Genomic DNA, 14,361 nt, shown 5'->3' with positions numbered 1-14,361 from the left:
GCGCCTCCCCGTAGCTGGGCCTCCATCCGCCCATCTCAGGGAATCCCAGGGTGTCTGCAGCTTGAGGAGTTTGGGTCCCCAGGAGGCCACTCCCAGCTTCGGGCATGGAGTGGACTGGGTCACACTGGGCCAGGTCAGGGACTGTGGGTGCAGTTGTTAGAGATGGAGAGTTGCAGAGACAGCCCATCCGCCATGGACGGGGTGATCCCCAGTAACAATGGGGCAACCGAAGCCAGAGTTGGCCAGGAAGTTCAGACCCCAGGAGGGCTCACTTCTTAGGGCTGGTCAGCTGAATCCTGTCCTCTGCCTGCCCCAATCTGCCCTGGGGACAGGGCATTTGCCCTTGGTGGGTGCTCTGTTACTGCTGACCTGCTGTGCCTGCTCACAGCTATAGAATCCTGACTCCTGGACATGGCTGGCTGGAGTGGGACAGAGACCAGTGACTGAGGCTGGGCTGTCTTTGGCCCCCAGTACCTGGGCAGTGTCTGGTTCAGATGAGTGCCCAGTAAATGCTTGCCATTCAAATGCATATCCACTCTTCTCCAAGACCCCATCTCACTGGACACCACGACTATTTAGGAACTTGGAATTCCTAAGATTGGTGCTTCTGTCCAATCACTGGCCCCAGCGGACAGAGCCTGAGTGGCAGCGCCCAGCCCCTTGGCTGGGATTCTGGGGCACCCGCGGCTAAGAGGCAGGTGGCACGCAGCTCTGGTCTGGCAGTTTCACAACACGAGGCCATGTCCCTGAGGTTGTCCTGGCCTCTCCTCAAGCTCATGCCTCATGATCAAGGATGGTGTCCACAGTGCCAGACGCCTCGTCCACTCCCAGGGCAGGAGGTGGGGGTGCAGGCCTGGACACTGGTTCCCGTTTCATCAGGAGGAGCAAATTCCTTGCAGAGCTGGTAGACTCCTCCTACCTTACAGGGCTGTAGCCCACCCGGCCACAGGGGGCCTCACTGGGGGCACACATTGCCAAAACCCAGCTCTGTGAGCGAGAAAGAGGGACAGCGCGGCTGCTGGGCGAGACACCAAGAGCCCAGGACAAAGCATTTTTCTCGGACGTATTGGTGGCATCTTCATTTCCAGCCTCTTCCCCTTTACCTTTGAATTCCGCACGAGCTGGTCCTAGGGAGACCAGACACCCACTTTGCCTGGGGCTGAGGAGCTCCTCGTTGAGGGACTTTCTGGGCTAAACCCAGAGGGCCCCAGCAAACCAGGACCCACTGCCCAGCCCAGCACTGCAGCCTGGCCTGGTGACTGTGCTGCAGAGACAGCGGTGACTCTCGGTTGCCACAACACCTGGCCATGGCCCAGGCTCCATGCTGAGCGCCTTCTGCATACACTGCTTTATTGGACCCTCAGAAAAGCCCACAGGCAAATACACACCCCCGTTTTACAGACAGGAAACCAAAGCCCAGAGCTGTGAGGACGCTTGTCCAAGATCACATTCTGGTGGGAGCAGAGCTCGTGTGTTTTTTGTGGGTCTGTCAGACACAAAGCTCAGGGCTCTCATGGTAAAAGCTCCCTAGGAGGACCCATGGGGACGTAAAAGAAGAAAATGCGGCTGTGTTGACACAGAGATCAGGAGCGACGCTCACTCACACACAGAGGGCAGCTTTGGGAGAGCCTCAGAGATGGGACAGAGGGACCCAGGAAAGGAAGGAGACTTAGGACCACGTGTGGGCCAAGCGTCCAGCCTTGTACCTTTGGGGGGCAATGTTCAGTGTCCAAAACGTCCAAATGGTCTCAGTTTTTCTGAAATTATTGAGGGAGGCAGCGGCCTGCCCACACAGAGAAGGTTCTTTCGAAAGTCAAGTCCCACATCCCCTGGGTTCCCGGAGTTCCTCTTTCCCATTCACTGTGTGTACAGATGGCCTTAGGGGACAGGAGCCAAGGGCCAGCCCTGTGGGGCTGACTCTAACGTGATCTTGTGTGCTTCTCCCAAGATGAAATTCTGGTCCAGGAGATTTTGGATCTGAATAAAACAACACCGAGCGAAATGCCAAGTACAGCATCAACATTATCAACACCGATACGTAAGGAGAAAAGCAAGCACACCCCTTTCTAACCCTCTAATTGCCTTTATTCCTGGAGGTCTGTGGTATGGAATACGTGACCCTATTATTTGAGCATTAAGACCAGCTACTTCTGGGGCAAGGGCACATGGAGATGTGAACAATATGGCATCTAATACCATTTCTACAGCTTCCCGAGACAGAGGAAGTCAACCCTAGACTGGCAGGGATAATTCCCTTTACTCTGGGATCTCTGGAGTGCGTGTTCAGGCACGTTCTCGCCCTCGGGAGCCACTGCAGGAACACAGGGCACAAGAACCCGAGAACCCTGCACTAACCAACACTTTACAGTTCCTCCCACACACGCCCATGCTCTCACTTCACGCTCACCCAAGGCTTCTGAGAGAGCAGGGCAGTTATCATCACCCCATTTGACAGAAGGTAAAACCAAGGTCTAGCAAATGACTTGCCCAAGGCCACACAGTGAGTCATGAACCAACACAAAGAATGGCCTTCCCCAAGTGCAGCTTCACATGGTCAAAGACATATGCAAGGAAATAGAACAGCACATTTAGAACCAAGGCAGAGTACTGAATCAACAGTTGCCAAGGAGAGAACTGGGAATCAGAAATCCCCACGCGTGCATGAAAATGTATTCGGCAGCAGGAAAGTTCAGCACTCTCTTGAAATCTTGCACCCAGAATGTAAATTCCAGTTCCTAGGATTGGTTCACCTGCCATCTGCCAAGGTCCACACTGTTGGTTCAAGGGAGTCAGAGGACACCTGATTCTGTTTACACCTTCACTTGCCAACGCACATTTCCAAATAGAGCTTGCAAACCGTATTAGCATCCCATCCCTACATTTTAAAATAAAGCATGGGCCAAAAATGTTTATACATGTGTAATCAAGAAAACTTTTCCCCATTTTTTTCCATGTTCTTCATTGAAGATGCTGGTATTGATGAGAATTATCAAGCTGGTGGTTCTGAGAATTATCATGAATTATTAGAGAATTTACAATTCTCTCCTGGCATTGAGGACAAAATTTCCAATGATGGTAAATGCAACCCAGTAATTACCTCTTCCCGAGTCCAGCTGTAACGGGAGAGGTAGGAGGCAGGCAGACGCAGGCAGAAACATCTCCTTCCTGGAGGATAAACCCTTGGTGGGAGAATGTGCCCGCTGCCCCCAGTTGGGCAGATCTCCCGGTCTCTGTCAGGACTGAGGGACCCCTAGCACCCCCCACCCCCTGCCATGGGGCCAACCCTGGAAAAACCACAGCCCAGAGAAGCACAGCAGAAATGTCTCATGGGCAGGCAGATGTCAAGACAGGGAGGCAGGTGCTGCCACAATGCCTAGCCCTCTCTCCCAAAGCTTCAGCTATGTCACTTCTCGTCCCCGGGGCAGGCGCAGAGAAAGCCAGAGTGCCCCTGGAGGGTTCCCTCAGGAGTAAGGAAAAGCCTCCCTCCAACAGATGAGTTTGCTGTGAAAAATACAAGTGTGCAAAGGCTCAGAGGGTGAGGCACTTAGACTCCACAGGGTGTGAAATATCTCCTCTTTACCCTAGAGATTCAAATCCAGAAAGGACACCTGCCCAGAACACATGTGCAGGATGTCTGTGGTATACCCCACACCCAGGACCAGGTCACAGCTCCCGAGCCTAATTATGCTTCAGGCACCATGGAGAAGAGCTTATTAAATACCCATCCCTGAGTCAAGCATCTCTGTTGGGGCCCAGGAATCTGCATCCCAACCCATTCCCCAAACAGTCCCCCAGTAAGCCAGCCTCTGGAGCCGGGAAGGATTGAACTGGAGATTTTCTGGGCTTATGCAAGAATAAGATTCTACTTAAACCTAACATTCTTAGTATCTCTGAATTTTTCCCATTCATTGGCTTGTGCAAATTGCCTGATGGTTATGGGTTAAATATCACTGGGCATCTTCTTGGCAGTGGGCCCCATGGCAGGCGAGGTCACAGGTGAGTCTACAGGAGGGACCTCAGGATCCAGCTCTGTGCATCAGACCCATGAACGCACTGAAGGAATGAGAGGAAATAAGAACAGACTGAGGCCCTGAGGCCGAGGCTGAGATGGAGTCAAGGGGGAAGCGGCAGAGGAAGAGGGGACAGCATAAGGCACACCTGGCTGTCAGAGAAGACACAGAGAAAGAGCCCTCCAGGGCCCCGGGGCCACAGCCACCCTCTGAGGGCATGGTGGGCATGAGGGCAGCCCAGGAAGTCAGCCCACACAGTCCTGAGCCTCCACCATGTCGTTGCTGCCTCCTCTGCTCAGCCCTAGAGGCCGCTTCAAGGCCTCCAGGTGGAGCCTTCCTCCCTACACAACTCCTGAGCTCGGAACAGCACCAGACTCCTTTGGGCCCCAAAAGCCACACTCTAGTGTAAATGAATCAATTTAATTGAATTGTTTTGCCCCTAACCACCAAGCCAAGACCAGCTGCATTAGGGACTGAGAGAAAAGAAAGGTAAGTGATGAGTTTGGGATAATGGGGAGGGCCAGTCTAGAAGGGGACGTGAGGACACACAGAGGCTAACATGACAGCCTGGTAGACTGGGGAGAGGGAAGGCGTGGTGCCTAGAGATGCCAAGCAAAGGGAGGGCAGGGGAGATTGGAGAGGAGCGTCCCCACGTAGGGTCTGCAGTGAGCAACAGATACTTGGTGACGTGGTGTATCAGTCTGTTCTCACGCTGCTATAAGGACATACCCAAGACTGGGTAATTTATAAGAAAGAGGTTCAACTGACTCACAGTTCTACAGGGCTGGGGAGGCCTCAGGAAACTTACAGTGGCAGAAGGGGAAGGAAACGTCCTTCTTCGCATGATTGCAGGAAGGAGATGTGCTGAGCAAAAGTGGCAAAAGCCATTATAAAACCATCAGATCTCATGAGAACTCACCCACTCTCACGAGAACAGCAGCATGGGGGTAACCGCCCCTGTGATTCAACTGCCTCCCACTGGGTCCCTCCCATGACATGTGGGGATTATGGGAACTACAATTCAAGATGAGGTTTGGGTGGGGACACAGCCAAACTGTATCACATGGCATCTCAGAAAGCCACCAGTCTGCAATAGCTGCTCAGTGGGCAACTGATGGCAAATTTAAGATGTTAAGTGGCTCTATGAATATTCAGACTTTTTGTTTGTCCAAATATTTGGTTGAGGTGGGCTCCTCTACCCTCACAGTCACCAGGGGACAAGCAGGCTGAGGGCCCTGGGCAGGAACAAGGCTAGTGGTGTCACTTACCCCTCTTACATATGGGGACACATGGCAGAGGCCTCACATCCTTAGGCCCAGGCCCACCGTGCTGGGGGCGGCCTTCCTAGGAGCACCCATCACAGCTTCCCATCAGAGCACTTCCCGTGGGGACCGTGCAGCAGGTGGGACCGCAGGTGTTGCTGTTTGCATGGTCAGAACGGCCCGGTGCCCACCACTCCCTATGGCCTGTCCAGCCCTTGGAACTTCTCTGGGCGGTGTTCCAGGCTCCCTGAAGGGTCAGGCCGCCAGGCCGGTGTCCATTTTGCTTCTCTCCACCCTCGATTCTGGAAACGCCCCAGCTATGCAGGAGCAGATGCAAATCCCAATGCTCCTGGCATCAAAGACAGGGCATTTCCTTGGCCGGGCTGCCCCTTCCAGAATCCCACTCCTCCTCTTCAAACAGATGCACCTGGCAAACACCTGGCATGAGGCCTGGCTCCCAGTAGTGGGTTTTGTATCCATTTATTCCACAGGTAGGGCCATCCCAAGGATCCTGGTCCTCATTGTTTAGGGCCAGCCCGAGCTCCACCACTGACTGCTCCAAAGAGAGACAGTGCAGGCTCTGCAGAACCGGCCCTGGGCCATGCACCCTGCAGTTATGAGGCAGAAAGGTTTCAAAGTGGGGCTCAAAGTTGTTACAGCAGGGAAAACCCTGTGGACACTGACCCCCTCCACTCCCCGGTTAGGCTAGCTTCCTTACACAGTGGAAAACCTGCAGACACTCACTGGCTCTGCTCCTGGGGCTAGGCTAGCTTCCTTACACTATGGAAAATCTGCATACATGACGATGAGGGAAGATGGAGCCTATCATGTGATTTCTCCTTGTTCTGATGCCTGATCTTTTTTGGCATAGTCTTTTATATTTGGCTTCTTAATGATATCAATCATATTCTAGTGGACGTTCCAAGAATGGTCTCAGAAGATAAAGGAAAAGTGGCACACAGCAGTGACTTCACTTCACTTGCCGGTGAAGAGACAGAGGGTGGTAGGTCTACACTCTCAGATCCAGCCAATTCTCTCAGCATCTGTCGGAGCTGATGGGGCGTGGAACAAGGTTTATGGTGGCTCTCTGGGACTGGGCAGGGTCGAAGCTAATGGCCTGGGGTCTAGAGCCCCACGGCCTGGCTGAAAGGAAAAACAAGAGCTTGGAGTTAAGTCATCATTTTTTGTCAAATCTTGATCATTGTCCTGAATTTTTCCCACAGAAGAGGAGAGAGAAACAATGTGTGAGATGAAAAGCCTCACAGCTCTGGAAAAGGTCATTGACACTCTTCCAAGAGCTTTAGGTAAACAGAATGTGAGACCCTTCTGATGACAGTTAAGTGCCAGAATGGTTGCTGCTAGGGGATTTCTTTTCCCACTCAGCAGACACGTGTGTCTCTGAGCAGCTCCAGGAAGAGCAAGTGAGTCCAGTCCCCAGGTGGACCCGCCTGAGCTCCACGGGAGCCCCGTCCAGACATTCGCCTGTCCCAACAAGTCCAAATTCAAGGAGTCGCAGGCCACATCAATGAAAGCACGCTCTCCCTTCTCAGCCCAGGAATAATCAGGACTCACAAGGCTGCCACCACCCACCTACTCAAGGGTCTCAACCACGTGATGACGGGAGCCTTCTCCCCCATGACAGGCCCAGGAAGGGCCCCCACACCCCCTTCAGGAGGCCCCCCACCCTCTCGTGCGGTGGGGACCCCCAGTCCAGCCCTTCTCCACTCCCTGTTCACACAGCTCCACCACTGTCCGCCTGCTAAGAGTTGGCCATGCAGATCCTGTGGCTTCTGTCCCTGGCCCCAGGCTTCTCCTCAGAGCTTTCCAGAACACCTGGGAGCCAGTCCTGGGTGAGGCTGACAGCCCTCTTGTCCTCCCGGTATCCCTGACTCACATGGCAGCCCAGTGTGCCCAGGCCCTCCTCTCATACCCTGCAGCACTTGCCCGTCCACGCAGCCTGAGACCCTCCATCTGGAGCACGTCACACCATGAATGCCGAGCTGCTGTCTGTGAACGCCAAAGACTTTGGCAAATGAACCACTGCTGAGCCACATGGCTGGCTTTTCACAGCCCGAGCACAGAGCCAGACGTTGAGACCCTGTCGCCTTCACTCACCTCCACTGGTGCTTCCCAAACACCCACCACGTGCCAGGCACTGTCCTAGGCTCTGGGGTTTCTCACATAAAACAGAGAGCCCTGCCTGGGAGCTCACCTGCTAGAGAACAGTTAGTTGGGCCTCCCTGTCCCCTCTTAAAGCATTGGGGTTCTGACTTTTCCATCCAGCCTGTCGGCTGCTGCTCCCAGCCCCTCACTGTCCACAAGCGTGGGAAGCCGGCCAGCTCGTCCTTTGTTAAAATGCCGAAGAGGACGGTCCCGGGAAACGTCGCTGGAGACCTCCCTGCTGCACGAGTTGTCATCGAGCACAGGCCAGGAGCTTCTCTGAAGTGGGGCCCCCAGCCCCCTACGTTCAGACTTTGCTGGGCCAGTGTCAGTCCCAGGACCACAAAACCCCAGGCCACAAGGTCTGCTCGTGCCCCCAGCAGCAGGGACCAGGCCAACACACGCAGTGTAGAAAGGGCAGTGAGCGGTCGTTCAAGCTACAGCCAATTTCCCAGACTGTGCTGCTGTCCAGGACAACCTCTGCTGCTTTAGATACAATTTCATGATTGACCTTGTCAAGGTTCCAGTTCCCTGGGACCTGACTGTTCTGCAGGGAGAACCACAAATTCTCCTATAACACAGACAGCAAAAGACAGGGGCCTCTGCACTGATGAAGCTCCTGTACATCACCAGCACCTCTAGGTGTGGCCGTCGGCAACAGAAGCCCTGGAGGTGACAGTGGGGACTTCCAGAGCCCTGGCAATGTTGAACAGTGAAGAACCAGGAGTCCCCAACCTCCTGGTACTGACACCCCAGGAATGAGATCCACAGCCGGCCGCCATGAGGGGAGGAGGAGGAGGACCAGTCCAGCTCCGCCAGGCTTGGAGTTGTCAATGGGTTTTGAGGGAGAACACGGGGGAAATGACACTGGACAGGGTGGCCCCACAGGAGAGCCAAAGGCAGCCTGACGCAGCCAGCGCCCCCTCCGTCCTCCTGCCCCGGACACATCCACAGGGCTCTCCCCTTCCTCCACAACTGAGGGCTCAGTTCCTCCTGTCCCCTGGTGTCCCCCCAATCCTGCCGGTGCCCATCTCCCCTCACACTGCACGCTGCCAGGCTCATCTGAGCCCCCACCCCCATGCCCATTCCAGCCTGGCCCTCTCTGGGCCTCTCGAATCCTAGCACACCCTGAGCACCCCCAGGGGCCATCCCAGCACCTCCCACTCAGATGACCAACCGGCCTCATTCCATTCAAGGTGCCTCTCCCTGTCTCTCCTTCCAGTCACCCAGCGTCTTCCTGGGAAACTGAAAGCAAGAATTCTGCTCCCTGAGCCCCACACCCACTCATAGAGCCAGAGGATCAGGCTCTGTTGGGGGCTGGGTGGGGCTGGAGCACAGGCTTGGAGCCGGTCTGACCTGGGTTCCAATCCCAACTTGGCCCCTATGAGCTGTGTGACCTTGGGAAGACCTTGGGCAAATGACCGCGCATCCTAAGCCTTCTTCATCTTCAAAGTGGGATAATCACAGCACCTGTACTGGGTGTTGAGGAGATGGAAGGAGATGCTGTCTGCAGAGGGCTGAGTGCAGGGCCCGGCACACAGGGAGCGCTTGGTACTCACCCCCTGCACCTGGGGAAGGCCACCCTGTGCAGCCCTAAGAAGGCGTCTGTGTGGGGCGTGGACACTCAAAGAAGGGGAGTCTAATGCTACCAGCCACACCCGTCAGCCTCACAGCCCATGTTCATTGGTGGAGTGAGCCACAGTGGGTCTGAAACATAGGCTCTAAGAACAGTTAATGAAACACCCAGTTTCTCAAGAAACTCTGTTCTTTCCAACAGGAGATCATCTAAAGCAGAAGAGAAAGCTGCATGAAAGTGTACTGAGAGCCAGTTACTACAGGGAGATGCCACGCCAGGCTAGGACTAGGGCTGCCGGCAGAGCCTGCACTCTCCACTCACTCCCACCCTTGGGAGCGGACACCGAATTATGGAACATTCTGTATAAAGGAAAACTGTCTTATTCTAAGGATGACAAACAAAATAAACATATTTAAATATTAAGTTAGAGGCAACATGGTTTTTTTCCTTAATAAAAAGAGATGAAAACCTAATTGACTCTGGAAAATAATAGCATTCGAAGCTTGCTATTGTCTGATAGCATAAGCTTTGAAGAAACATAACCTCAGAGCCTGCGTATTTGTCAGCGTTCTCCAGGGAAACTAATAAGATGTGCGTGTATATGTGCGTGTGCCTGTGTGTGTGCGTGTGCATGTGTCTGTGCGTGTGCGTGGATGTGTGTGCGTGAGTGTATGTGTGGTGTGTGTGCATGTGTATTTGTGTGTGTGAATATATGCGTGTGTGCATGTGCGTGTGTGTGAGATATTTATAATATGGAATTGGCTCATGTGATTATGGAGGCTGACAAGTCCCAAGACCTGCAGAGTCTACAAGCTGGAGACTCAGGAAGAGCTGATGTTTCAGTTCCAGTCTTAAGGCAGGAAACAGCCCATGTCCCAGCTGCAGGCAGGCAGGAGGAGTTCCGCGTATTCAGGGCAGAGCCAGCCTCTGTCCTGTTCAGGCTTTCAGAGTTGGAGGACACCCACCACCCATCTAGGGAGGCCCGTCTGCTATAATCAAGCTACACACTCAAATGCTAATCTCTCCCAAAACACCCTTACAGACACACCCAGGAGAATGTTTCACTGAATATCTCAGGATATCACAGGCACCCTGTGGCCCAGTCAAGTTGACACATAAGATTCACCATCACAGCCCGTGATGGATTATGTCTAAGAACAGAGTCTAGGAAAGTCTGCCCTCTCACCCTTTCCTACTGCAGCACATTGGAAAACACACATACACAGGTGCAGAATATGTGTGCACACAGAGAACACCACTGCCTCCTGGTGCTCAGCAAGGGCTCTTTGCGTTTTGTGGTGTGGAGATGGAACAGCATTACCAAAGTGTCTGGGTTGAGTGTCACAGAAAGCCAGGGTTCATATTCTGCCTCTGTGTAGTCAGGCTAGTCACGACCAGGGGCCAAACTCAAAGGTTGTTAACAGTATTTTGAATGTCAGCCCTGAAGGAAACCAAAGTCTCCACAGAGGAAAACAAAACAAAACAAAACAAAAAACAAAACGCTTTCCAATTCCCAGGAAATGACTCACTTTCAAGAAATTTTCAATGCATTGAAATTCCAGTTTATCAAAAGGGAACAAGCTATGGTGAAGAGAGAATGGAAGGTCGTTGGCTAGCTGGCAAAGACTTCTACAGATAAACCCTGTCATCAGTATTTCACCTGCAAAGGACTCGACTCACCAACATTCTCTGGGAAACAAGAACCTTTCTTTCAGCAACTGTCAGCTTGTTGCAAGTTTTTGTAGGCAAACTGGTTCTGGCTGTAGACAAGCTGTACCTACCTCTGTTCAACACATTGATATGATCAGGCTCGGGGGTGTTACTTACATTAAAGTGTGTGATTTTTCCCATTTCTCCAGAAAGGCAGGAGAAGTTCATGATCGTATCTTAGAACATCTCTAGATAGAGAACTTTTGTTCCCTAGGGACAGTCTTAGCAATGGATTGGTGTTCTTTCCAAAACACCATTCCAAAGGCGATTAGAAATGGAATCAAATGATGCCATTTTATTTGTAATTCCAGCTGTGCTCTCTTCTGAAAAGACACAAATGTCCCATCACCTCTTTCCATGATGTCCTGCTACTGACTTACTCAGTTACTAGTGAGTCACTAGCCGCTGCCTCAGTTTTCTCATCTGGAAACAAGGGGTTGCATGAAAGGCCTGGAAGGGCTATTCTAAAAACAGTCTCTGATTCAAATCCCTCAGTCCTTTGTTCACCCTTCCAGTAAGTCGGTAGCAGGGCAGGATGCAAATATTTCTGATGCCCAACACTATCCTATTTCTACTAAACCATTCCATAATTGTTTATCAATAAATGGATCAACAAATGGATATTTCACTTTTTAATGTATTTATTTATTTATTTTTGAGACAGAGTCTCACTTTGTCACCCAGGCTGGAGTGCAGTGGTGTGATCTCGCCTCACTGCAACCTCTGCCTCCCAGCTTCAAGCGATTCTCCTGCCTCAGCCTCCCAAGTAGCTGGGACTAGAGGTACCCACCACCATGCCCAGCTAATTTCTGTATTTTTAGTAGAGACAGGGTTTTGCCATGTTGGCCAGGCTGGTTTTGAACTCCTGACCTCAGGTGATCCACCCACCTTGGCCTCCCAAAGTGCTGGGATTACAGGCGTGAGCCACCACATCTGGACTTCATTTTTGTTGTTGTTCTTTTTTTAATTTTTAGTTTTTCCTCAGCTCTCCCCTCAACAACTGGATATTTCAAAAAGTGACTATTTCAATGTGAATTATTTTCTTTGTCTTTTGGCTTTATACTTGACTTCCAAGAAACATTTTTTGTGATTGATGAATGTTCCCATGCACATTACGTCACTGAATCCTCACAAAAGTGCTGTTAGATAGACATCACCTCCACTTTATATGAGGAAGACTGAGGACTCAGAGATAACCAACAACTTACTCACCGTCACACCATCATGTGGCCAGTGGTCAGTGGGGATCAACATTCCAGCCCAGGCCTTCCAATCCAGAAGCCACAATCTCCCCACTAAAATTTTTAAAATCACGACCGCATCATTGTTTGCCAATCAGGATATTTTGATGGAATCAATTTTCCCCCAGGGAATGCTCTGACACCGTACTGACCCCAGATAAGACTGTATTAGTCCGTTTTCATGCTGCTGATAAAGACATACCTGAGAGTGGATAGTTTATAGAGAAAAAGAGGCTTAATGGACTCACAGCTCCATGTGGCTGGGGAGGCCTCAAATCATGGCAGAAAGTGAAAGGCATGTCCTACCTGGCCGCAGGCAAGAGAGAAGGAGAGAACGAGTGAAAGGGAAAACCCCTTATGAAGTCATCAAATCTCATGAGACTTATTCACTACCCTGAGAGCAGTGTGGGGGAAACTGCCCCCGTGATTCAATTATCTCCCACCAGGTCCCTCCCACAACACATAGGAATTATGAGAGCTACAAATTCAAGATAAGATTTGGGTGGGGAAACAGCCAAGCCAAATAAAAGACAAAACATACAAATCCTCTTTCATTATCTCGCTATAGGTTGAACAAGTGTGCTTGACCTTTTCCTTTCCTGTTCTACCCCTAAATCTTATAACATCTCTCATTACAGTAATTTTCAAAACTAAAACTTTAATAATTTAATATTTTGGTCACATAAAAATGTTTCCAATCTAAGTGACAGTATCAAAAAACAGCTGAATCAACATGTTGGGTCCTTGGCAGCCAAATTTTCATCCTCACCCAGTGGCAATGAGGGAGCAATGCTAGTGGCAATGCCAGTCACAGCCAAATTCTGCCCCACCTCCTTCCCATACTGGCAGGGCCCAGCAGGGAACTGAACGTCCACCCCCACCCATACCTACATGCAATGCATAAACAGGTAAGCGCCTGTCCAAAAAGACTGAAGAGGACCCACAGTCTTACAACATGATGCTGAAAATGTTCGGGGCATGATTTCAAAACTGCTGAATATACCAGGAACTAGGATGATTGCAACTTGAATAAGAAAAGACAATAAACAGATGCTGTAGTGGGTTGAAACAGTGGCCCACAAAAAGATAAGCTATGTCCACCTTTTGGAACCTACAAATACAGCCTTACTAGGAAGTAAGATCTTCATAGATGTAATTAAGTTGAGGCTTTTGAGATTTGATAACCCTGGGTTCCAAATTTGCCGACACATATCCCCATAAGAGGAAGGCAAAAGGAGATTTGAGTCAGAGAAAAGGAGAAGGCCATATGAAGATGGAGGCAGAGACTGGACCTATGCAGCCCCAAGTCCAGGAATGCTGTCAGTCACCAGAAGGAAAAAGCAATGAATGCAATCTTCCATGGAAGACCCTCTGGAGAGAGTATAGCCCTGCTGGCACCTTGATCTGTCTTCTGGCCTCCAAAACTATGAGAGAATAAATTTATGTTGTTTTAGGCCACACAGTTTGTGTTGCTTTGTTATGGCAGCCCTAGGGAACCAATACAGATGTGAACACTGAGATGATATCTGACACGATTTTAAAGCAACAATTCTAAAAATACTTCCATAAGCAATTATAAACCCTCTTGAGACAGAATTGAGAAGCTTGGAGATAAAAGCAACAGGTTGCCTCTTTCCCGCCCACCCCCTCCATCCCACCAGGTTTGAATGAGCACCCCAAGGGCCTGGTCTGTTACAGACAGATGAAACGTTTTATTTAAAGATAGGAGGGCCAGGACTGGGGCTGTGTGAGGGCTTGCTTTAAATCCTCCACTGCCTTAATTTCTTCCAGGGACCTTTGCAAGGGGTCGGGTTCCCTTTTTAGTAACTTAAAATACAGAATCTTTGTCCTTTGAACATATGAGTCCATCCATAACCTACAGTAGCCAGTTAAACCTAAAAATTTTTGGAGTTCTCTCTTTGTCTTAGGCAAGGGCAGACCCACTATTCCCGATATTCTCTCTGCGTTTATTCTCTGCTTTCCTTCACTAATTAGGTGTCCTAAATATTTAACTTCTCCTACAAATTGTGATTTGGTTTTGGAGACTCGCAACCCCTTTTCCCCTAGGAATGGAGTAAAGTGTCCAGAAATTCTGAGAGTCCTGGTGTTTAGCATATGATGAGGATGTGGAAGATTTGGGAACAATGGGTAAATAACTGGGAAAACTCTGAGTTCAAACGTTAACACATACCACACAATAAAATAAATTGAGATGAGCTAAATATTTAAATATCAGGAATAAAAGCGTGGAATGACTAAAAGGAAATATAAGGGAATTGTACCATTCTGAGTCTAGTAAGTAACTTAAACAGAACTTTAATATAAAGAATTATTAAGTGTGATTAGGGAGTAACTATAAAGACAGATTAGTAACTATAAAGACTGTAAAGACAGACACACCA

Source organism: Pan troglodytes, chromosome 14 (genome assembly GCF_028858775.2).
Source record: "Pan troglodytes isolate AG18354 chromosome 14, NHGRI_mPanTro3-v2.0_pri, whole genome shotgun sequence".
Classification (NCBI taxonomy): Eukaryota; Metazoa; Chordata; class Mammalia; order Primates; family Hominidae; genus Pan; species Pan troglodytes.
Note: the sequence above shows the minus strand (reverse complement) of the source record.